Source organism: Dipodomys merriami, unplaced genomic scaffold, assembly GCF_024711535.1.
Source record: "Dipodomys merriami isolate MVZ:Mamm:240054 unplaced genomic scaffold, mDipMer1.0.p SCAF_863, whole genome shotgun sequence".
Lineage (NCBI taxonomy): Eukaryota > Metazoa > Chordata > Mammalia > Rodentia > Heteromyidae > Dipodomys > Dipodomys merriami.
The window spans coordinates 266,250-292,371 of record NW_027206472.1 but is presented as its reverse complement, the minus strand read 5'-3'; the positions used below and the strand labels follow the sequence as shown (position 1 = coordinate 292,371).

Here is a 26,122-nt window from a genome sequence, read left to right as displayed (position 1 = left end):
AGTCACTGAGCAAGATTCACTCTTTTCTACCAGGTGAAACACACCTGTAAAATTTGCTGACACTCATCCCAGATGTGCTTGTGTGTGAAAATTACTGCCTCTAATGAGGTAATGAGCCCCTGGTTTTATTTTATCTGATAAGGATGGGTTTTGCTGTTTCCAGTTATACAGATCACTAGTTGTAAAGGGAACATATATTAGAAAGGGGGCCTGCCCACCATCTCTTCCATGTTCCTGTCTCAAGTGTAATAAGGGCAACATACCACACTGTACCACCTCAGGCTGGTAAAAGTAACCACTTTTGGTATGGGAGGAGTTTAGATTAGAGGTGCTGATGGCAAAGAATAGGAGAGAGAGTTCATCAGTGCATCTTCCTCTGAAGGATTCTGTAACCATGGGGGAGAATATTTTTTGGATATGACAACTTTAGGCCTATTCTCCCATCCTGAGAAAAGGAGTAAACAGAGTTGCATACAGGACACAGATAAAACTATCAGCATACACACAAAGACCAAGAGCCACAGACACTTAACCCACATGTCCCACACCACTCAATTTTGACCTCTACAGAGATCCCAGATGACAGAGAGAACATCCCAGATTGCCTCTTGAGGATGCTGCAGATGACTTCTGGAGGATGTCACATATATCCTCCCTAGGAGGCCCTAGATGACCTCTCATGGAGGTTCCAAATGGCTTCCCAAGGAAGTGTCAGATAACCTCCAAAGGAGGCCCCACATGTCCTCTCAATGATGCTGAGGTTACCTCTTGAGTAGCTCCCAGAAGGCCACTCAAGGAGGCCATATATGAACTCCGAGAAGGTTCCAGATAACCCTCTTGAGAAAGTGACAGATGACCTCCAGAGAAGGTCCTATATACCTTCCTCACAGATGATGTCCGAAGACAGATTTTTCATCAAGGTTACCCGAGATAACCTCCCAAAGAAGCCCCACATGACCTCAGGAGGTCATACTAAATTGCCTCTTAAGGAATCCCCAATGACTACTTTTGAATAGGTCTCAGGTGGCCCCCTGAGGAAGCCCCAGATGACCTCTGGAGAAAGTCCAAGATGGACACTGGAGAACGCCCAAGATGACCGCCAGGGTAGGTCTCAGATAGCTTCTCAAAGAAGTTGCAGATGAATTCTTGATGAAGTTCCAGATGGCTTCCCAAGGAAGCACTACATGACCTCTCAAGGAGATTCCAGATGGCTTCCAAAGGAAGCCTCACATGACCTCTTAAGGAGTTCCCAGATGGCTTCCCAAGAAAGCCACAAATGACCTCTAGAGGGGTCCCAAAAACATGCTGGGAAGCTTGCCCAGATGCAGCCCTAGAGGTACCTACATGACTTTTGTCCATGTTGGTCCTCTGGAGATAAACCCTCGAGGCCCTGAAGGCTGACGCTCTCACCTATGGGGATTTTCCCCTGGGGCCAAGGCCTGATGCCATCCAAATGGATTAATCTTTGTGGGGGTCTCCAAAACTTCGGGCCTCTATTGTTCAAGAGAATCCATCGAGACACATTTAATATGATAAATGTTCTCCAAACCACCAACCCCCAAGGTTATGATATCCAAAGCTCCAAACATCAAAGGGCAAGCCTTTTTGTCCCCTTCCCTTTGTCTTTCCTTCACTACAGACCTATACTTCCTTTGAAGTCTTTCCCTTTTTCCCTTCTAACAGTTCCTTCTTCTCTTCAGGCCTCTCTACTCTCCACAGGCCTGAACTGTTTTGCCTTTGTAGTCAGTTGCCATCTTTCACCTCCTGCTCTCCCTCAACTTCCTCTCCTTTCAGGCCTTTACCCTTTTGCTCTCACACCACTTCCTTCCTTCCATGACTTTTCAATTTTTATCTCTCCTTCCATTGCTCTGAACAAGCAGCACATATAAAGTCTGTACCCCTTCTCCACTCCAACTGCTAACAGTTATCAACTGTCACATCCGAAACTCCCCACAGCCCAATCACTTCTTAACAGCTCAACACTTGGTGATTAATGTACCAGCCCCTCCCACAGAATGCCCTGTCTTCTCCAGCTGGCCAGGAGAGAGGGCCAGGCTGATTATTGGACCCTATAGACTATCGGGGCCCTGCTGATTATTACAGTATCCTCCTTGTGAATTAGGAACAATTGAAATTGGAAATTTGATTGTAATATTGCCAACTCGTTGTGACATCACAAACCCATTTTGACATCATCATTAGCACGACATCACAAACCCATTGTGACAATATTGTCATTGTGATATCATGATTCCATTGTGACTTCTCAAATCTATTATGACCTCTTAGCTCCTTTGAAAAATCACATGCCCTTTTCAACATTACAATCCCTTTGTGTACCCAAATCCTTGTTGTTAACTAATGACAATTGAGACCAGACATGCCATTATAACATCAAAAAGTGTTTCTGGTATCCTCAACAGTGTGACATCACATTTTCATTATGAGAGCATCAGCTCATTTTGACATCACCAAACTCAATGACATAATCACATTATGACAATTGTCATTGTGATATCATAGACACCTTGTGAATGCCTATTAGGTGATTTCATTGTATTTCAAATATGGCATGAGAGTTGATATCAGAAACACATTTTTGTGCCTACATAACCATTTTGACATCATAATCACGTTGTGACATCACAGTGCCATTGTGATATAGCTAATACCATGTGACATCACAAACCTCTCCTATTTTCATAACCTCTGTGACATGCTGACATTGTGATATCTAAGAGCTTTTTGCCCTCATAATTTGTTTCCAACCTCATATTTCATGTATGACATGAGATACCAGAAATCCACTGTGACATCGTGACCTTTGTGACATCACACTGATAGATGTCATGAACATCGTGTCACATTGTGACATCACAAAAAGTTTTGATGTCACATTTAGTTGGTGATGCCATACAGGTAAGGGGTCACAGTAGGTCTATGATGTCACAATTGGTTGGTGATATCCAAATGGCATAAAGTTTCTGTTGTCATGAAATCACAAAGAATAAGAGTTCACAAATGGACTGTGGTATCTCCAAAGGCATGTGTTGTCACAAATGTGATGAAGTCCAAGGAGGATTGTGATGTAATAGTGTGACACAATGGTCATGATGTCTGTCAGTATGATGTCACAATGGTCATGATGTCACAGTGCATTTCTGATATCACATATCATAACTGAAATATTATGTTTGAAAAAAGATTACGAGCTCCTAAAGGGCGTAAGACATCACAATTACAGCAAGTTACAAGACTTATGAGGACAGGGCATGTTTGTGATGTCACAGTGTGTTAGTGATATCACCATGGCACTGTGATGTCACAGTGATTGTGATGTCATATACTTATGAGATCACAATGATTTTCTGATATCAACCCACATGCCACATTTAAAATAGAATGAAATGAGAGAATAGGCATTTGCAATGCGTCTATTACCTCACAATTACAATATAATATCATAATGCTATGAGGTCATTTTAAATTGGTGATGTTGCAAGGAGGTGAAGGTGTCATAATGAATATGTACTGTCACACTGGTGATGGATTCACAAAGGGTTTGTGATGTTACAATGGCATATATGAATTCAATTTCATGTGTTCAAATTGAGGGTAAGGGTACACGAAGGGACTGTGATGTCACAAATGACTTATGTGTTTTCAAAGGTACTTAGGGTTCATGAAAGCTTTATGATTCACAGTTGTGATGAGTTCACAGTGGGTTTTTGATGCTATAATGATTTTGTAATATCTCAAACACATGTCCAATTTGAATTGCTACTATTTCACAATGTGCATACAAGTTCACAGATGGAGCTTGAAGTCCTAAGGAACATGAATTTTTTAAAAATGTTAGGAGGTCATATTAGGTTTCTGAAAACACATTGGGACAGTGATATCACCATGGCAATGTCAACTCACTACTTCATGTCAGAATATTGTTTTGGTGTCACAAATAGATGATGATGCCACATTGCTGATGAAGTCACAAGAGATTGGTGATGTCACAATGTGCTGGCAATGTCACAATGATATGATCGTTCTCAATTGTCTCTAACTGACAATGAGTACATCAGTTCAGAAAGGTACAGTGGTTTCTACAAAAGTATGTGTTGTCACATATTGAAATCCTAAAAGGTTTGTGATGTCAGAATTTGACACAATGGCTACGACATCTGGCAGTGTGATGTCACCCTGGTCATGATGTCACTGGGAATTTGTGATATCAAAGGTCATATGTGAAATCTAATGATGTTGCCAACAGATTATGAGGAAAAAAAGGAATGTCACAAAAGTTATGATGACAGGATAGGTTTGTGATGTCACGATGTGTTAGTGATATCATAATGGCAATGTGATGTGCAAAGGGATTGTGATATCACAATGGTTATGAGTTCATGATTTGTTTATGATATACACCTATATGCCACATTTGTAGTAGAATGAAATCACAGAAAAGGCATTCATAATGTGTCGATGATATCACAATGACAAAGTGAAATTATAATTTTATCATATTTTAGTTTTGTGACTTCACAATGAGCAGATGGAATCATCACGTCAATGTGATGTTACAGTTGTGATGACCTCACAAACTTTTTGATGTTAAAATATCATGTCTGATTCTCAATTGTCAATATTTCACAGTGGGGTTTTGATACACAAAGGCACTGAGATGTCACAAAGCTATGTATTTTTCAAAGATTATAAGAGGTCATAATAGATTTGGGATGTCACAATGTGATCCTGGTGTCTAAACAGCAACGTGATGTCACAATCGGTTTATGATGTCACAGTGGTTTTTGAGGTGACAATGGGTTAGTTAGGTCATGAGTTTGTAATATCACAATTATTTGTACAATTTCAAGCGCTACTAGTTCACCATCAGTACACTGTAATAACCAGTAGTACCCCTATAATACACGGGAACAGATAGTCATCATGACCTGCTGGTCTGGACCAACAGGGGGGGGGGTGCATGCCGCTGGAGTGGGCAGGACATGCTGCTGAAGAGATAGGATGTTAAGCTCCACATGGTGAGCTGCCAAGAAGTTATTGGGCTTGGACATTAGGGAAGTGATGATTGAAAACTGTTATGCAGGAAACATATTTTAGTGGGGGCAGGGAACAGCCTATATATAGGTTGCATGTTCAGAGCAACAGAAGGGGGAAGCAAAAGGGGGAAGACCTGGAAGGAAAGAAGTGGTGAGAGTACTGGAGGGTAAAGACCTGGGAGGAGAGGAAATTGAGGGAGAACAGGAGGAAAAGGACAGCAACTGGCCACCTGGACAGGGCAGTGAAGGCCTGACAAGAGTACAGCAACCTGAAGAGAAGAAGGGAATGGTGGAAGGAAAAAATGAAAAGACCTGAACGGTAGGACCGGTCTGTAGAGAAGGAGGATGAAGAAAAGGAAAAAGCCTTGTCCTTTGAAGTGTGGAGTTTGGAGATGATTATTTTGGAGTTTGGTTGTTTGAAGACCAGTTAGCAAATGGCTGGGCTGCTCTTTGGAGGTCTGAGGGTTCATGGTTGAAGCTGCAATTAGCTCTGGGCATCCAGCCCAGGTCAATGTAGACATTTGTTACAAAATTTATGAAGACAAGACAGGTTTGTGATGTTACATTGCATTAATGATATCACAATATCAATATGAGGTCACAAAGGGATTGCAATGGTGCAATCGTGATGTGGTCACTATGGGTTACTGAAATCAACCTATATGCCATATTTGAGATAGAATGAAATCACAGAATAGGCAATCACATTGTCTCTATGACCTCACAATGAAAATGTGATGTCATAATGCTATGATGTAATTGTCATTTTGGGATGTCACAGTGGGCTGATGGTATCCTAACAACAATGTGATTTCACTCTGTAGATGATGTCACAAAGAGTTTGTAATGGTAAAATGACATGTCTGATGTCAGTTGTCCTTTGCTCACAATGAGGGTATGGTTACCAAAGGAACTGTGGTGTTACAAACACCCTGTGCTTTTTCAAAGTGCTAAGAGATCACAACAGGTTTGGGATATCAGAAGGTGATCCTGGCAATGTGATGTCACAATAGGTTTGTGATGTCACAGTGGTCATAAGGTCACACTTGGATAGGGATGTCACAATGAAATTGTAATATCACCACTACATGTCCAATTTCATTCTACTAGATCACAATGAAGATACAAGTTCACATAAGGAGCTAGAAGTCAGAAAGGCCATAAATTTTGTAAAATATTATGAGGATATAATAGGTTGGTGAAAATGCAATGGGACAGAGATATCCCATTGGCAATGTGATGTTACAATTACATGAGATAGTATTGTTTTGAAGTCACAAATGGTGATCCATACAGGTGATGCGGTCACATAGGTTTGTGATTTTACCATTGGATGGTGATGTTATAATCTCATACCAGATCTCTAATTGACAATGGTTATATAAATTCATAAGGGATAATGATGTATCCAAAGGCATATGTTGGCACAAGTGTAATGAGTCTTAACAGGTTTGTGAATCACAGTGTGATTAAGTGGTAATGACATCTGGCAGTGTGATGTCACAGTGGATTTATTATATCACATGTCATACCTGAAGTATGAGTTAAACAATTTATGAACTCAGTGATGCTGAAGAGATCACACTGTCAGCATGTCAAAAAATTTAGGAGAATAGGACAGGTTTGTGATGTCACAGTGGGTTAGTGATATCATAATGGCACTGTGTTGTCATCAAGGTATTGTGATGTCATAATGATTATGTGGTCACAATATTTTTCTTATATGAACACACATGCCACTTTTGAAATAGAATGGAATCACAGAATAGGCATTCCAATATATCTGTGACATCACAATGACCATGTGATGTCATAATGCTATGATGTCATTGTTTTATGGTGTCACAATTGGCTGATGTTGTCATAATGACAATGTGATGCTACATTGGTAATGATGTCACAAAGTTTTTGCGATGTTAAAATGGCATGTATGATCTCAATTTTCATTAGCTCAAAATGAGGCTATGGGTACACAAATGGCCTGTGACTTCACAAAGGCTATGCTTTCTTTCAAAGCTTCTGAGCTCATAATAGGTTTGGGATGTCACAATGTGATCATGGTGGCACAATGGCAATGTGCTATCACAATGAGTTTATGATGTCACCGCAGTGATGAGGTCACAATTGGTTAGTGATGTCTCATCAAATTTGTAATATAACAACGACATATACAATTTCAATTTCTTCTAATTCAATATGAGGATACTGTAATAACCAGTGGAGCCAGAATTATCTGTGGGAGCCATTAATCATTGTAAATTCTTGGCCTGGCCCACCAGAGAGTGTGGGGAATGCCACCAAAGGTGGAGGTGTCAAGCCTCACATGGTGAGCTGTCAAGAAGTGATTGAACATTGGGCAGTTCGGGAAGTGACAGTTGAAAACTGTTAGGCAGAAGACCGATTGGAGTGAGGAGGGGTACAACTTATATATAAGTTGCATTTTCAGAGCATTGGAAGAGGAGATAAAAATGAGAGCTACCCGGATGGAAGAAAGTGGTAAGACAGCAGGAAGGGAAAAACCTGAGAAGAGAGGAAGCAGAAAAGTGGTCATTAGGGCAGAGTAGTGTAGGCCTGTGGAGCCTGGAGAGGCCTGAAGAGAAGAAGGAAATGGTGGAAGGGAAAAAGAGTAAGACCAGAAAGGAATGACAGGTCTGTAGTGAAGGAGGGAGTAATGGAAAAGTTAAATGCCTTGCCCATTGAGGTTTGGAGCTTTGGAGCTCATAATTTTTTGGCTGGTGGTTTGCAGACCAAGGAAGAGAGGGCGGGGCTGCCCATTGGAGGTCTGAGGTTTGGTGGTCAAGGCTGCTCTTGGACCTGGTTATCCAGTCCAGGATAAAGTAATCACAGTCTCCTTTCTAGTGTAAATTGATTTATTGTATTAAATGTGACTCAATGGTTTGTCTCCTTGCCTTAGAGGTAAGTACTCGAGTTCACAGAAAGACCTTGAAGTCTCAAAGGCCGTGAATTTTTTAAGATGTGATGTGACCTTAATAGGTTTGTAAAAACACAATGGGACAGTGAAATAAAAATGCCAATACCACAATATAATGTCAAAATAATGCTTTGATACCACAATTAGTTGTTGATACCATTCTCGTGATGAGGTCACAATAAGTTTGTGATGTTACAATAGATTCATGATGTCAGAGTGGCATGGGATATCTCAAATGTCATTAATTGATAATGAATATATGAGTTCAAAAAGGGACTGTGATGTCTCCAAAGGCATTTGTTGTCGCAAATGTGATGGCTTTTTAACAGCTTTGTGATGTCAAAATGTGACACAATGGTCATTACATCTGGCAGTATGATGTCATAAGGGATTTCTGATATCACATGTCATACCAGAAATATGAGATTGAAAACAGATTATGAGCTCATAAAGGCCCTACTATATGAGGATGGCAGCATGTCACAAAACTTACAAGTTCAGGACTGGTTGTGACGGCACAGCAAGTGAATGATATCACAATGGCAATGTGAAGTCACAAAGGATTGTGACATCACAATGGTTATATGGTCAAAATGGGTTTCTGAAACAGAGTGAATTCACAGAATAGGCCTTCACACTGTTAAGTCATAACAATGTCACTGTGATTTATAATGCTATGAAGCGATTGTTGTTTGGTGATGTCTCAATTATCTGATGGTGTCATAATGACAATTTGATGTCACTGATGATTTATGATGTTACAATGGTTATGAGGTCACATTATGTTTCTGATATCAACATACATGTCAAATTTAAAATAGAATGATAAAGCCGGGTGCCAGTGGCTTATGAATGTAAACCTAGCTACTCAGGAGACTGAGATCTGAGGATGGCAGTTCAAAGCCAGCTCAGACAGGAAAGACTATGAGACTCTTATCTCCAATGAAAACCAGTAGAAAACCAGATGTGGCTCTGTGGCTCAAGCATAGAGTGCTCACCATGAGCTGAAGAACAGGGACAGCACCAAAGCCCAGAGTTCAAGCCCCACGATCGAAAAAAAAAGATTAAAAACATGCATTCATAATGTTTTATAACATCACAATGGCAGTGTAATCTCATAATGCTATCTTGTCATTGTAGATTTGTGATGTCAAAAGTAGTTGATGCTGCCATAATGACAATACATAATGTCACACTGGTGATGTCACAAAGTGTTCGTGATGTTATAATGGCATGTTTGTATCAATTGTCAGTTCATAATGAAGGTATAGTTACACAAAGGGACTGTGGTGTCACAAAGGCCATGTGCTATTTCAAAGGTGCTAAGAGGTCCTAATAGGTTTGGGATGTCACAATGTGATAGTGATGTCAAATGGCAATGAAAGCTCACAAGGGGTTTGTGATGTCACATTGGTGATGAAATCAAATAATTTTGTGAAGTCACATCTCATAATCACATGTCCAATTTCAGATGATACTATTTCACAATGAGGATATGAGTTCTCAGAAGAAGACTGAAGTATAAAAGGCTATGAATTTTCTAAAATGCTGTCAAGACACAGTGGGTTTTTGAAAACACAGTGGAACAGTGACATCACAATGGCAATGTGATGTTGCAATATGATGACTTTATAATGTTTTGATATCACAATTGGTAATGCCACACTGGTGATGAGTTTACAAGAGGTGTGTGATGTCACAATGTGTTGGTGATATCAAAATGACACATGTGATCTCAATTGTCATTAACCCACTATGAGTATATGAGCTCACAAACGGACTGTGATGTCTCCAAAGGCATGCGTTTTCACAAAAGTGATGAAGTCCTAACAGGTGTGTGTTGTCAGAATGTGACAAAATGCTCATAATATCTATCACTGTGAAGTCACCATGATCAAGATGTCACACTGGATTCGGGTATCACATTTCATATGCGGATTGGGTATCAGAGGATTGGAATTTCACATTGGGTTAGCGATATCACTATGGAAATGTGGGGTCATGAAGGGATTGTGCTACCACAATGGCTATTAGATCACAATGTGTTTCTACTATAATAGGTTTGTGCTGTCACAATTGGTTGGAAATGTCACAATGGCATGCCGGATCTCTGTGTTGTCTCCAAAGTCATGTGTTGGCACAAATGTGATGAAGCCCTAACAAATTTGTGAGTTCACAATGTGACACCATGTTCTTGATGTCTATCAATGTGATGTCACATTGATAGTCACATTATGAGTTTGAAAACAGATTATATGCTAACTGAACGCCTAAAGTATCCTAATGGCAGCATATCGCAAAAGTTATGACAAAAACTCATGGTCATTGGAGCTTTTCTTTCTTTGAAATTGTTTCCTCATTGTGAACTAGTAGAAATTGAAATTTGATATGTCATTGTGATATTACAAACTCATAATGATATCACAAACTCATTGTGACATTATCACCACTGTGACATCACAAAACCATTGTGACATCACATTGCTGTTGTGCCTTCACAATCACATTGTGACATCACAAAGCTATTGTGAATTCTTGAGATGTATAAGTCGTTATGTCGAAAACGAATTTTACAGCCTTCATTGGGGGAGGGGGAGGGGGGAGGATTGGGGGGGCAGGGGGAGGATGGAAAGGGATGGGAAGGGGAAACAAAGGAGGAGGCTACAATGCTTGATAAGAAATGTACTCATTATCTTGCCCATGTAATTGTAACCCCTCTGTACAGTATTTTCACAGTAAAAAAAAAAAAAAACATGAAAAAATGAAAAAAAGTCACATGACCTCTGTGTCATCACAGACCCTTTGTGTACTCATATCTTCATAGTGAAGTAATGAAAATTGTTATCACACATAGCATTGTATCATCACAAATATTTTGTGCAATAATTATGACTGTGAAATCACATTATCATCATGACACCACCATTCATTGTGACTTCACCAAACCCCAGTGACACCATACCATATTTTTCTTATTTTTCTTCTGAGTTTTTTTAATTGTAAATACAGTGTACAGAGGATTACAGTTACATGACCAAGGTAATGTGTACATATACTATCATCATTGCTGCCTTGACATCACATTGTCATTTTCATGTCATAGACCCATTTTGAATGCCTATTCTTTGATTTCATTCTATCTGAAATGTGCCATCTGCGTTATCAGTAAACCATTGTGAACTCATAACCTTTGTGACATCTAAATCTCTGTCACTGCACATTCCCTTTGTTATATAACTAACCTACTGTTACATCAACTACGTCTCCTGTTCTCATAATTTTGTGACAAGCCATTGTGATATATTAGGACCTTTGTGAGTTGAAAATATGTGTTCAACCTTGTATTTCAGATATGACATGACATATCTAAAATCCAGTGTAACATCATGATATCACACCACTGGATATCATAACCATTATGTCACTTTGTGACATCTCAGATCTCTTAGTTCTTAACCTTTTTGAATACATATGATTTGCTGACATCAGAATCCCTTCCCAAACTCATATACTCAGTGTGTGTTAATGAAATTTGAGGTCCCACATGCCATTGTGCCATCACCAACCCCTTGGGACATCTCAAATCTATTGCGACTTCCTCATCAGTATTGCATCTCCAATTGTGACATCAAAACATTCTTTTTTTTTAATTGTATTTTATTTTATTTGAGAACATACTGTACAGGGGGGCTACAATTACATGGGCAGGATAATGCATACATTTCTTACCAAGCATTGGAGCCTCCTCCTTTGTTTACCCTTCACTTCCCATCCCCACCTCCCCCCTCCCCCACCCAATTTTACCTCCCTCCCCCCACCCAATTATACCGCCCTCCCCCCCCACACCGACATTGTAAAGCTGGTTTTGACATGACATTTTGTACTTCTCATTGTTGCAACAGGTCCACCTGAATCCTTAAACGACTTGTTTGTCCCCATATCCTCCACATGTTATACTGACATCAAATATAGTGAAAGCGGGGGTTACACTGTGGGGGAGGGACATACAAAGCAACAAAGAAATAATCTTATAAATGCGTTAGAAACACATGCATGAAAGAAACGAAAACATTAAAATACATATTTAAGGGTTCATTTTCCTAACATCACATTATCTGAACTTTTCCGCTTGACTCATACCTATACTAGATATTGCAAATAAGGGAAACCATGGGACCTATGCTTCTTTGGGCCTGGCTTACTTCACTTAATATAATTTTTTCCAAACCTTTCCATTTCCTAACAAATGGGGGAAATGTCATTCTTTCTGATGGAGGCATAGAATTCCATTGTGTATATATACCACATTTTCTTGATCCATTCATCTACTGAGGGGCATCTGGGTTGGTTCCATATCTTAGCTATGGTAAATAATGCTGCAATAAACATAGTTGTGCTGGTAGCTTTAGTGTGGTCTTGTTTGTAAACATTTGGGTAAATGCCCAAAAGTGGGATTGCTGGATCATAGGGGAGATCTATGTGAAGTCTTCTGAGGAACCTCCATACTGCTTTCCAAAGTGGTTGAACAAGTTTACATTCCCACCAACAATGAAGTAAGGTTCCTTTCTGTCCACATCCCCTCCAGCATCTGTTGTTGTTGGAGTTCTTGATTTTTGCTGTTCTAACTGGAGTGAGGTGATATCTCAATGTTGTTTTGATTTGCATTTCTTTTATGGCTAGGGATGTTGAACATTTCTTCGTGTGTCTATTGGCCATCCTTGTTTCTTCTTCAGAGAAGCTTCTCTTTAAGTCTTTTGCCCACTTATTTATTGGGCAGTTGATTCTTTGAGGATTTGTTGTTGGGTGGTTTAATTTTTTGAGTTCCAAGTATATTTTAGATATGAGACCCTTGTCCGTTGTATGGCTAGTAAAGATCTTCTCCCAATCGGTGGGCTTTCTATTGATCTTGCCAGCTATGTCATTTGCCCTGCAGAAGCTCTGCAATCTTATGCAATCCCATTTCTCCAACCTTTCTTTGATTTGTTGTGCTTCCGAATCTCTATTCAGAAAATTTCGACCTGAGCCAAGGAGACCTAGGGTTTCTCCTATTCCATCCTGTAATGTTTTCAGAGTGTCTGCTTTGAGTTCAAGGTCTTTGATCCATTTGGAGTTGATTCTGGTACAGAGTGATATATAAGGATCTAGCTTTAGTTTTCTACATGTAGTTAAGCAATTTTGCCAGCACCATTTACTGAAGAGGATGTCTTTCTTCCATTCTATTGTTTTAGCTTCCTTATCGAAGATTAGATGGCTATAGGTCTGTAGGTTCATTTCTGGGTTTTCAATTCTATTCCATTGGTCCTGAGGTCTGTTCTTATGCCAATACCAAGCTGTTTTGATTACTATGGCTTTATAGTAGAGTTTGAAATTTGGTATTGATATTCCTCCAGCAGTGTTCTTTCCGTTGAGGAGCGTTTTTGCTATTCGGGGTCTTTTATTGTTCCATATGAATTTTTGGATTGCCTCCTCTATTTCCTTGAAGAATGAGGGTGGAATTTTGATAGGTATCGCGTTGAATTTGTAGATAGCCTTGGGAAGTATTGACATTTTCACGATGTTAATCTTGCCAATCCAGGAGCATGGGAGGTTTTGCCATTTTTTAAGTTCTGTGTTGATTTCCTTTTTCAAGATTTTAAATTTTCATCATAGAGGTCCTTCACTTCTTTGGTTAAGTTAATTCCTAGGTAATTTATTTTTTGTGGGGCTATTACAAATGGAGTTGCTTTCCTAATTTCAGCCACACTTTTCTCATTGTTGGCATATAGAAAAGCCATTGATTTTTGGGGGTTAATTTTATAACCTGCTACTTTGCCAAAGTTTTGAATCAGCTTGAGTAATTTGGGAGTGGAGTCTATGGGATTCTTTAAATACAAGATCATGTCATCTGCAAAGAGGGAGAGTTTTATTTCTTCTTTCCCTATTTGGATCCCCTTTATGTCTGCATCTTGTCTTATTGCTGTAGCTAGGCATTCTAATACTAGATTGAAGAGGAGTGGAGAGAGTGGGCATCCTTGTCTTGTTCCTGAGTTAAGAGGAAATGGCTTTAGTTTTTCACCATTGAGTATAATGCTGGCTGTAGGTTTGTCATATACAGCCTTTATTGTATTGAGGAATGTTCCATGGATTCCTAATTTTTCCAGAACCTTCATCATAAAGGGGTGTTGGATCTTGTCAAATGCTTTTTCTGCATCTATTGAGATAACCATGTGGTTCTTATTCTTGCTCCTGTTGATGTGATGAATAATATTAATTGATTTGCGTATATTGAACCAGCTTTGCATCCCTGAAATGAATCCTGTTTGATCATGGTGTATGATTTTTTGGATGAATTGTTGAAGTCGATTAGCCAAAATTTTGTTGAGAAGTTTTGCATCAATGTTCATCAAAGAAATGGGTCTAGAGTTCTCTTTCTTTGATGAGTCCCTGCCTGGTTTTGGGATGAGGGTTATGATGGCTTCATAGAATGTGTTCCTTTGTGAGCTTTCTCTTTCAATTTCATTGAAGAGTTGGAGGAGTATTGGTGTGAGCTCTGCTTTGAAGGCCTTGTAAAATTCCGCTGTAAAACCATCTGGTCCTGGACTTTTCTTAGCTGGGAGGTCTCTTATTGCTGTTTCTATTTCAATGCTTGATATGGGCCTGTTAAGCTGGTTTAACTCATCTTGGTTTAGTTTTGGCATGTCAATATTTGCTAGGAAAAGGTCCATTTCTGTCAAGTTCTCAAACTTATTAGCATAAAGTTTTGAGAAGTATCCCCTAATACTGTTCTGAATCTTGGTTGTTTCCGTGGTGATGTTTCCATTCTCTTCTCTGAGTTTATTAATTTGGGTGTGTTCTCTCCTTTTTCTGATAAGGTTTGCTAAGGGTCTGTCAATTTTGTTAAGTTTTTCGAAGAACCAACTTTTTGTTTTGTTGATTCTTTCTATAGTTTTTTTGGATTCTAATTCATTTAATTCTGATTTAATTTTGATTATTTCTTTCCGTCTACTGGATTGGGGTTTATCTTGCTGCTCTTTTTCAAGGAGGTTTAGATGTGTCATTAAATTGTTAGTTTCAGATCTCTCCAATTTGTTGATGTAGGAGCTCAGAGCTATAAACTTGCCTCTGAGTACTGCCTTTGCTGTGTCCCAGAGGAGCTGGTAATTTGTGTGTTCATTTTTGTTGAATAGCATGAACATTTGAATTTCCTTTCTAATCTCTTCCATGACCCACTCATGATTCAGCAGTGTGTTGTTCAACCTCCATGTGATACCGGACTTTCTTTGGTGGCTTTTGGTGTTGAGATCTAATTTTATTCCCTTGTGGTCAGAGAGAATGCAAGGTATAACTTCAATGTTTCTGAATTTAGACAAGTTTGCTTTGTGGCCTAAAATGTGGTCTATTTTAGAAAACGTTCCATGTGGTGCTGAGAAGAACGTGTATTCTGTTGCTGCGGGGTGAAATGTTCGGTAAATGTCTGTTAAGTCTAGTTGATCTATGCAGCTGTTTAGATCTGCGGTTTCTCTGTTGAGTTTTTACCGAGTTGATCTATCTAGTGGGGAGAGTGGTGTGTTAAAATCCCCAACAATTAATGTCTTTGGATCTATATGGGATTTGAGGGAAAGTAGTGTTTCTTGGATAAATTTGGGTGCTCCACTGTTTGGCGAATAGATATTTAGAATTGTAATATCCTCCTGAAGGAGAGATCCTTTAATTAGTATGTAGCGACATTCTTTATCTCTTCTCACGAATTTTAGCTTGAAGTCTATTTTATCTGATATTAGGATTGCAACTCCCGCCTGTTTATGAGGGCCGTTTGCTTTGTAGATTTTGTTCCAGTCTTTAACTTTGAAAATATGTTTGTTTTTACGGGCAAGATGTGACTCCTGCAGGCAGCAGATGGAGGGGTCTTGTTTTTTAATCCAACTAGACAGTCTATGTCGCTTAATTGGAGAGTTCAGTCCGTTAACGTTAAGAGATAGGACTGAGAGGTATTTGGGGGTTCCTGCCATGTTATCCACCTTCTTGGGGGCTGTGAAAACTGGGTTCTTCCTAAGGTTCTTGGATTCTTAGTTTGGGTGCAGTTTCTTGGCCTTTGTTGCATTCTTGTTGGTTTTCTATGTGTAGGACATCTTTAAGAATCTTTTGCAGGGCTGGTTTGGTGGAGATGTATTGTTTCAATTTTTCTTTGCTATGGAAGGGTTTTATTTGGCCTTCAGTTATGAAGGAGAGTTTAGCTGGGTACAGTATTCTTGGTTGATAGTTGTTTGTTTTTAGGGCATGGCATACGTCATTCCAGGCTCTTCTTGCTTTGATTGTCTCTGCTGAGAAATCTGAGGTAATTCTAATTGGTTTCCCTTTATAGGTGATTAACCTTTTCTCCTTGACAGCTTTAAGGATCTTTTCCTTGGTCTGGGTTGATCCTGTGTGGATTATAATGTGAAGGTGGGATGTCCTATTCTGGTCTGGTCTATTTGGGGTTCTAAAAGCTTCTTGTATCTGAATAGGCCTATCTTTTTGTATGTTTGGGAAGTTCTCTGCTAGGATCCTGTTAAACAAATTTCCTAGACCATTAACTTCTGTTTCTAGGTGCTCCTCTACACCCATTATCCTTAGATTGGGCCTTCTGATGGTGTCTTCCAGGTGTTGGATAGACCTATCATATTTCTTGGACTTGTCTTGGATGGTTGTATGTTCTTTCTCTATAATATCTAGGCTGTCTTCAATCCCTGAGATTCGATATGCTGCATGGTCTAACCTGCTGTCAAGACTCTCTACTTTGTTTTTTATCTCTTTTCCTTCTAATTGGTCAGCTTTGATGGCTTCAAGTTCTTTGTTGAAGCTCTGTTTTAGGTCTTGTATGATTTTCTTTACTTCCTTAATTTGGTGTTCAGTGTTTGTTCTCAAATCACTTAGTTGATTGGTTATGGTTTCTTTGGACTCCCATTCCTTCTGTTGGGTTCCATTCAGCATTCCCTTTGTGGTCTCCCTGACTTCCTTCAGCTCTTTGTTAATGGATTCCATGAATGTCTTTAGTGATCTTTGTGTATTCTCTACCTGGTCTCTTAATTCGTGAATTACTCTTTGATTAGTTTCCTCCCTTCTGTGGGATTCTTGCAGTTCTCTTTGAGTGTTCTCTGCCTGCTCACGCCATTCCTCCCTTTCTCTTTGAGTATTCTCAAGTTGTTCACGCAAATCCTGTATCAGTTTTTGAGAAGCTTTCTCACGCTTATGATATTCCTGTATAAACTTCTGGGATGCCTCCTCTCTCTCCCTATCATGCTCATACAGAGTCCTTTGTACATTGTCAAACTTCTCATTTATCATGTTTGCTAGTAGTGTTTGTAGAGCTATTTGGGAACTCTCCTCTGGATTATTCTTTATCTGTTCTAATCCCTGATTATCAAGGTTGGGAATTGAGATACCCGAATTTGCCATTTTTCTTGTGTTTTTCCGGCTTACTCTGCCCATTTGAGATGAACATTGCACCAGTTTTGTGCTAGAACACTATCTTAAGGCAACCATCAACCAACGTTTGCATTTGTACAGTCAATAGTCTACAGATACAATCTAGTTCAACAGATACATCTATTCAACATCAAACGACTATATGTTAAAGGACTTCGAACCGCAGAAAAGAATTTGGAAAACCAGAAATTATTAGGATTAGGGAGAGATGTGGGTAAAAAATAGGAATAGATTGGTGTGGGGAGGCACAGGGAGAGTTAACTATGTCCTAATTCCAGTGCAGGAAATGAGTTGGGTAGGATGCAAGTAGAGAGAGAGAGAAAAAGAAGAGACGGAAAGGGGAATAAAGAGAGACCAGAAAAACAATAGAAACGTAAAAATTAATGTTATTATAGAGGTTAAAAGACCGTCTATTTAGAGAGGAATGTGAATATGTTCAGAGAAGGGGAGGGACATAGAGGAGATGTGAAAAGCTTTAAGGATGGGAACGGGAGAAGAAAAGATCAGAAGTTTAGTAGAGCTAGATAAAAAACAAAAAGATAATTAAGAAAGAAAATAAAAGAGAAAGAAGACAAGAAAAGAAAGGAAAACTCTTATTCACGTATTCCTAAAATAAAAATTATAAGATGAGGAAAAAAAAAGGTTACTGGAAAACAATTATTTTTTCAGAAGAGGCAAAAATTAAAGATTAATAAAAGTTTTAGAAGGGAAACAAATTTATATATATATATATATATATATATATAAGGTAACAAAAAACAAAAAACAAGCAAAGAAAAGAAGAAGAAGAAGAAGAAACAAAGAAAAAAAAAAGAAAAAAAAAAAAAAGAAAAAAAGTCTTTTGATTTTTTTTTTGGGGGGGGGAGGAGTGGGAAGAATCCTGTATCTCCCTTTTGTCTGCAACCAGTCTCTTGTTGGAGTCTCTGGTCAGCTTGAGGTCCTGTGTCTTGATTGGTTTCTTAAGTCGGTTGGTTGGAAGAGGCAGAAAAATGCTCTGCTTTACCCAAGATTTTGAGATCCCCCTCCCAGGTTAGTTTTCTGGGAATGTGGTCTGCTTTGAGAGTCACAAAAGAGGGGGATGTGGTGATGAGGCTAGGTTCTGGGTAGAGTTGAGGCCTTTCAATAAACAGTAGCTTTTCCCTGGGGCTATTTTGTGATAAAGCTCACAGCGCCCAGCCTGGAGCCATTCTCAGGGTTTCTGTTTTTCAATTGATTTTCGAGGCTGCTAGAGGGAGGGGCAGCCTCTGGCTCTGGTTACCCAGTGAAGCAAGGCACTCCGATGGCTGGCGCCTGAGCTGGGTGACTTTTCCCTGGATGGAGCTGAGTCTGGCAGGTCACTTCGCCGTTAAGTTCTTGTGACCTGCTAAATGACTCATTTTATTCCAAGGCCTGAGCTGGAGCTAGCAGCTCCTCCGAACTTTGTCGGTATCCAAGATGGAGATCACCGGTGCTGGGGGGGGGAGGGGTGGCCTTCCCTCCTCTGCTCCTTGAGGAGTGAGAATGTCGGGCTTGTACTCACGCCGAGTCTTGGATCCTGGGTCCTCTCTGGTCTGCAAACAGCAGGATGAAGATGTTCGCTCCTTGTCGGTTCTTGTTGGTGTTGAGTAGAATCCGCTCGTCCGCTGCGTCTGTCTCCTTCGTCCCCGACTCTCTGTGTCTCAGGTATGTCTCCGCGGCGGTGGTCGCCACCGCCGTGGCCCCGCCGCCGGAGCGGCAGCTGCTGCGTTTCCTTGGCTTCCCCTCTCTTGTCTAACTCTCTGTCCTGTGATGACACACTTGGTGTGATTCTCTGGCTTAGGACTGTTCACTGGAGCTCTAAAACTGCTTTCTATGCGAGAGCTTGTTCAGATTCCAGCTTCTCCTCCGCCATCTTCCCGGAACTCTCCCAAAACATTCTTATAACATGATGATGAGATATCACATTGTCATTGGGAAATCACTGTCCCATCGGGTTTTCATATAGTATGACCTCATACTATGGAGCTTTTTCCATCACCTGTATCCTCATATTGAATTATGAGTCATTGAAATTTGATATATCATTCTGATATTACAAACTGTGACATCACAAAATCGGTTTGACCTCATCACCACTGTGACATCAAAAACCCACTGGGATATCTCATTTTCATTGTGACATTATGGATCACATTGGGCCATCCCAAACTTATAATGACCTCTTTCCACCTTTGAAAACACACATGGCCTCTGTGACATCACAGAACCTTTTTGTATCCATATCCTCATGGGGAACTAATGAAAACTGACATCAGATATACCATTGAAACATAATAAATCCTTTCTGACATAATCATAATTGTGACCTCAGGTTGCCATTATGACACAATTTGCTCATTTTGACAGGTAAAACTACAATGACATCATAGCATTGCAGCATCACATTGTCATTCTGATGTCATAGACAGATTGTGTTTGCCTATTATGTTATTTGATTCTATTTCTAATGTGGCATGTTGGTTGATACCAGAAATCCATTGTGAGTTCATGACCCTTGTGATATCACGATGCCTTACTAGCATCACATTGCCAGTGTGATGTCACATTGCCAAATTGATGTAAAAAGGGACTTTTATGAGACAATGGTTATGACATCACCATGAGTTTCTGATATCAACCCACATGTCACATTTCAAATACAATGAAATTACAGATTTGGCATTCGTAATGTGACAATGATGCCACAATGACAATGGCAAATGCTATACTGTCATTAACATTTTGTGATGTCACCATAAGCTAAAGATGTCATAACAACAATATAATGTCACACTGGTTATGATGTCACACAGGGTTTATTATCTTACAATAGTTATGAGGTCACAATATGTTTCTGATATCAACTGATATGCCACATTTGAAATAGAATGAAATCACAAGATATACATTCACAATGGGTCTATGACAGCAAAATGGCAATGTGATTTCATAATCCTATGTGTCACTGTAGCTTGGTGTTGTCACAATGAGCTGATGGTGTCATAATGACAGTCTTATGTCACACTGGTGATGATGTCATAAAGTGTTTATGATGTCACAATCGCATGTCAGATCTTAATTGCCATTAGTTTATAGTGAGGATATGAGGATGAAGTCACAATGACATATACAAATGAACTGTGATGAAACAAAGGCCATGTTTTTTGTCAAAAGTAGTAGGGTACCTAACAGGTTCTGGTTGTCAAAGTGTTAAAAAAAATGGGTTAGTGATGTCAAAACTAGTTTAAAATATCACATCTTATTTCAATTTTCAATTGCTACAAGTTCACAATGATACAAGTTCACGGAAAGTGCTCGATGTCTCAAAGGCCATAATTTTCTAAGATGTGATGAGATCATAATAGCATGAGAGCATGAGGGTTCAGTAATATGACAATTGCAATATGAGGTCAAATTATAATGTCATTAGAGTGTTGTTATATCACAATTAGTTAGTGATGCCATAATAGTGATGAGTTCAAAATAGTTTTGTGATGTCGCAGTAGTTTGGTGACGTAACAATGGCATTCCAGACCTCAATTGTCATTAACTCATAATGAGTATATGAGTTTAGAATGGGATTGTGAGGATTCCAAAGTCATTTGTTGGCCCAAATGTGATGAAGTCAGAACAGATTTGTGATGTAACAATATGACACAATGGTCATTACATCTAGCAGTGTGATCTCACAATATTCATAATATCACAGTATATTTCTAATATTTAATGTCATACCTGAAATAATATGAGATCGAAAATAGATTGAGCTCTCAATGGGCCTAACACAGTGGCAACATGTCACAAAACTTATGAGGACAGGACATGTTTGAGTTATAACAGTTGTTTAGATGTCACAATGGCAATCTTATATCACAAAGGGATTGTCATGTCACAATGGTTATGAAGTTCAAATGTGTTTGATATGAACCCACATTTGAAATACAACGAAATCACATAATAGGCCTTCATAATGTATATATGTTGTCACAATGACAATGTAGAGTCATTACAGATTTGTGATGTCACAATGACCTGATATTGTCAAAATGACAATGTGATGTCACACCAATGATTATATTGTTAATGCTTTATGATATTACAATGGCGTATTTGATCTCAGTTGATATTTCACAATGAGGATATGGATACACAAAGGGACTGTGATGTCACAAAGGCCATGTGTTTATTCAAAGGTGCTAAACATGTCATAATGGGTTTTGGAGGTATCAAGGTGATTGTAATGTCACAATAACAATGTGATATCACATTGGCTTTGTGATGTCACATTGGTGATGAGGTCACAATGGACAGGACAGGTTTGTGATGTCAGAACAGGTTAATGGTATCACAATGGCACTGTGATGTCAAAAAGGAATTTTCATGTCACAATGGCTTTGAGATCACAATAGATTTCTGATATCCACCAATATTCCAATATTGCTAGCTTGTAATAGAATGAAATCACAGAATAGGAATTCACAATATGTCTCTAATGTCACTATGATATATAATGCCATAATATGATATTTAAGTTTAGTGATGTCAAAATGGCATGTCTAATCTTATTGGTAATTAAATTACCATGAGGATCCGAAAAGTTGCTATGTGCTGAGTCCTTCAAAAGGCACATTGTGCTGAATCCATTACACAGGGTTCTTAGTGCTTTTTTTATTTTAATTTTTATTTTTTGTGAACATACTGTACAGAGGGGTTACAATTACATTGGCAAGATAATGAATACATTTCTTATCAAGCATTGCAGACTCCTCCTTTGTTTACCCTTCACATCCCTTCCTAGCCCCCCCCCCCCGCTCCACCATGCAATCCCCCCCATCCCCCACCCCGGCACCAAAGTTGTAAAGTTCTTATTGGACATGACAACTTGTACTTCTCATAGTTGCAATGGTCCACCTGTATCCTTAAACGACTTGTTTTTCCCCATCTACTCCACAAATTATATCGACATGAAATATAGTGAAAACAGGGGTTATACTTTGGGGGAGGGACATACAAAGCAACAAAGAAATAATCTTATAAATGAGTTAGAAACAAATGCATGAAAGAAAAAAAACATTTAAATACATATCTAAGGGTTCATTTTCCTAACATCACATTATCTGACCTTTTCTGCTTGTCTCATACATATACTAGATATTGCAAATAAGAGAAACCATGTTTCTTTGGGCTTGGATTACTTCACTTAATATAATTTTTTCCAAGCCTTTCCATTTTTATAAGTGTGCTGTGTGCTGTCATCCCAAAAGATTCAATGTTCTGAGTCCTTGAGAGGACAATCACACACACACACACACACACTCACACACAAACACACACACACACACACACACACACACACACACACACACACACAAACTCGGAGCGTTACCTTGCACCTGCTTGGTTTGTGGGGTGGATGGAGAAGAGTTTCCCCCAGTGGTTGGGCTGAGGGGATCTTCAATTCCCCCAGACAGCTGCCTGGGTTGGGGGAAAGCCCTGAGCTGAGGTGAGGATGCTTCTGCCATGGCCTGGTAGCCTTAAGGCAGAGTCAGAGCAGTACCAAGCCAGGGGAAGGGGCATGGCCGAGGTGGGGAAGTAGTGTGACTGAGGGGAGGACAGGGCATGTTTGAAGGGGCACATAGTTGCTACAGACAGGTGCACACGGGAGCTGGCATACTTGTGCAGCAGGGGCTGGACAGCCTGGGTGAGAAGTGGGGGCAGAGAGAAGGAGCAGAGAAGAGCAGGCACATGCACCAGGGGTGGCAGCATCCATGACTGGCCTCCGCTGATGTAGGAGCACAGGTCTGGGCCAGGAGCACAGAGGACACAAAGCCCGCACAGCAGGCACATCCCTCTCACAGTCTCAGGGAGGCTCAGAGGCCAGGTAGGCCCTGAGTCCAAGGCCCCTGCACCAGGGGGCAAGCTCAGCCCTGCCACCTGCCAGCTCCTGCCCCGGCCCCTTCTCCTGCCCTCCCTGTGGCACCTCATTTGAAACAGGTTGCAGCCACCTTGGACTCGTGGTGCCTCTTGGAGTCATCCAGCGATGGTGCACCCCTGGCCTCCTTGCAGCCGGACCTGTTCCCCAGTGGAAACCATGCGGGTTTGCACCTCACGACCTCCCCCTACCCCACACCCCCCACGGACCCAGACCCGTGACACCTGCCTCGCCTCTTGGGTCCCAAACTCGCCTCCCCAGCACCAGGCAGGCCAGCCCTGACTCTGCCACAAATGCCCCCCAGGAGTGGGGGGTGGGAGAGTGGATGTTGATCCTGGAATCCCACCCCCATCCCTAGTGGCCAGTGTCCCAGGAAAAAGGCAGATGCAGGGATGGGTGAAGAGGGTGTGCCACAGGGAACCTGGTGGCTTTAGTCAGAGGGAGCAGCACCTCCACACCTGCCTTCTTGGGATGTTTACTTTTTTCTGGGGGTGGGGATGTGTTGGATGCAGAAGATAGCCCGCCAGAAGGCTGTGGTGGCTGTGGCTTCCCTGTACTGCAGGATATGGGAGTCCCCGAGGCCTGACCGAGGACCGCCCCCGCTTCCCTGCCCCCCTACCTGATTCAGGTGAAGATGGAGTTGGACCCAGAGCTGCCTCCGGGTCCCGGCAGTAGTCCGGCGGAGGATGGCTGTGGCAGTGGCCAAGGCAGAGGCGGCTGCAGCACCGGCCGCGGCAGAGGGGGCCTCTGGAGGTCTAACAGCGCCCCCCTCATCCACGGCCTCAGTGACACCTCGCCGGTGTTCCAGGCCAAGGCTCCTAGCCCCAGGCAGAACAGCACCACATATCCAGGCCGCCATGGCCTGCTGCTCCTGGCCTCCTCCGTCTGCATGCACAGCAGCGGCTTGCACCAGATCAATCAAACAGGCGGAGGGCATGGACCTGATCAACCAAGAGATGGTCCATGATCGCGTGGTCCAGACCGCAATGCAGATAAGCCACTCCTGGGAGGAAAGTTTCAGACTTAGTGACAACGACGTGGAGAAATCCGCTTTCGCCCAAGCGCATGGATTTTATTCCTGTGTCAACAGCACCGTCACCCACCCGGGGTACTGGGAAGCAGTGCTTTTCACCATCCTTGCAAAGTTTTGTGAGTAGCAATGGATTGCCTCCACGCCCCATCCCAAGCCCGACGACCCAATTTACCACCCGGAGAAACCAGAGTCCCATCAATTGTATCCAACCAAGTGTTCTTGGACCATTGAAAAGAAAATGTGAAATGGAAACTGAGTATCAGCCAAAGAGATTTTTCCAGGGCATCACCAACATGCTTTCTTCTGACGTAGCACAGCTGTCAGATCCTGGTGTGTGTGTGTCTTCGGATACCCTGGATGGAAACAGCAGCAGTGCGGGATCTTCTTGTAACTCACCAGCTAAAGTCAGCACTACCACCGACTCTCCTGTGTCACCTGCCCAAGTGGTATCTCCCTTTATTCCAGTAGATGAACTTTCGTCTAAGTGATGTACTCATCTGGAAACTTTTTGGGGACGGGGCAGGGGAGAGACAGAAATTAAGTCGGAGCAAGCACTGCACTTTGTCAATTAAACTGAGGATATTTCCCTTTTGACCCTTTCCCTTCCCCTCCCCTCCCTTTTTAATTAATTGAAATGTTCTAGAGAACTTCTCTGTCAGGTCTCCTGCAAATACCCTTGAATTCAGTGTAGTAATATTTTCAGACTTTTCCCCAATAAGTGTGTTGAAGCATACATTTTTCGCTGCTAATATGTCTAAATACATATGATATCCCTTGATTTTAAAAAACAAGAAGATAGCCCCCCATTCTGTGTGAGCCCTTGTCTTTTGTGCTCGGTCACACTTTCCCCTGAGGAGGGTCCCAGAAGAGCCCACTAGGGAGGTGAGGGCACTAGGGTTCAGATAGAAGGTGAATGTCTGGGAAGAACACGCCCCCACAACACAGGTACACCCTGCTGGTCCTTCCCATTCCAGCTGTCAACAGCACTCACAGGGTGATCACATTTCCCAGCTCTGCCACCATCTGCTGGTGCTCCAGGACCATCTGGTTTCCTCATCCTCCCCAAGAATCCACCAAGTCACCCAGAAGCATCTAGGCTGGAGTAGGAAGTTCATCCATGTATGTAGCCTTTAGGACCTCATCCATTTCCCCAACACTGCCCACACCCCTGGTCAGACAATTCTCTGGGTACACCATGATCTCCTGCTTGTTTTCAGTCCAGGCTCTGAAGAGCCACCTGTCTCAGGACTCCTTCACCCAGAGCCCTGGCCTAGGGTTTTGGTGAATGGGGAGTCATGGCTGTTTATTCCCAAGGGAAATCGTCTGGCCCTGGAGAAAGGGAGAGGCATGGTGGTTCAGCATTATTAGAGTGGTGCTTCCTTGGGTCGAGCCCCTGGTTCTGACAAGGGAACTCCCGTGGTCCAGCTTGTACATTGTCCTAGATGAGGAACCAACAAACTCAGGAGGGGCACTACTGTGAGTCTATGTGTGTGTGTGTGTGTGTGTGTGTGTGTGTGTGTGTGTGTGTGTGTGTGTGTGTGTGTGTGCATGAAAGAGACAGAGAGAGAGAGAGAAAGAGAGAGAGCCTGACTGTGCTCAAGTGAGTGATCAATTGGCAAATTGCAGGTGCTGCATGGATGAGTCTACAGTGACCGTTCTGGATTTGTGTGTGTGTGTGTGTGTGTGTGTGTGTGTGTGTGTGTGTGTGTGTGTGTGTGTGTGTGTAT

At 41.3% G+C, this 26,122-nt stretch overlaps 1 pseudogene; it reads left to right on the top strand.

The window, feature by feature from the left end:
* The first annotated feature begins 1,092 nt into the window (after positions 1-1,092).
* LOC138820339 (PPP2R1A-PPP2R2A-interacting phosphatase regulator 1-like) lies at positions 1,093-24,883 on the top strand (annotated as a pseudogene).
* Positions 24,884-26,122: the final 1,239 nt, after the last annotated feature.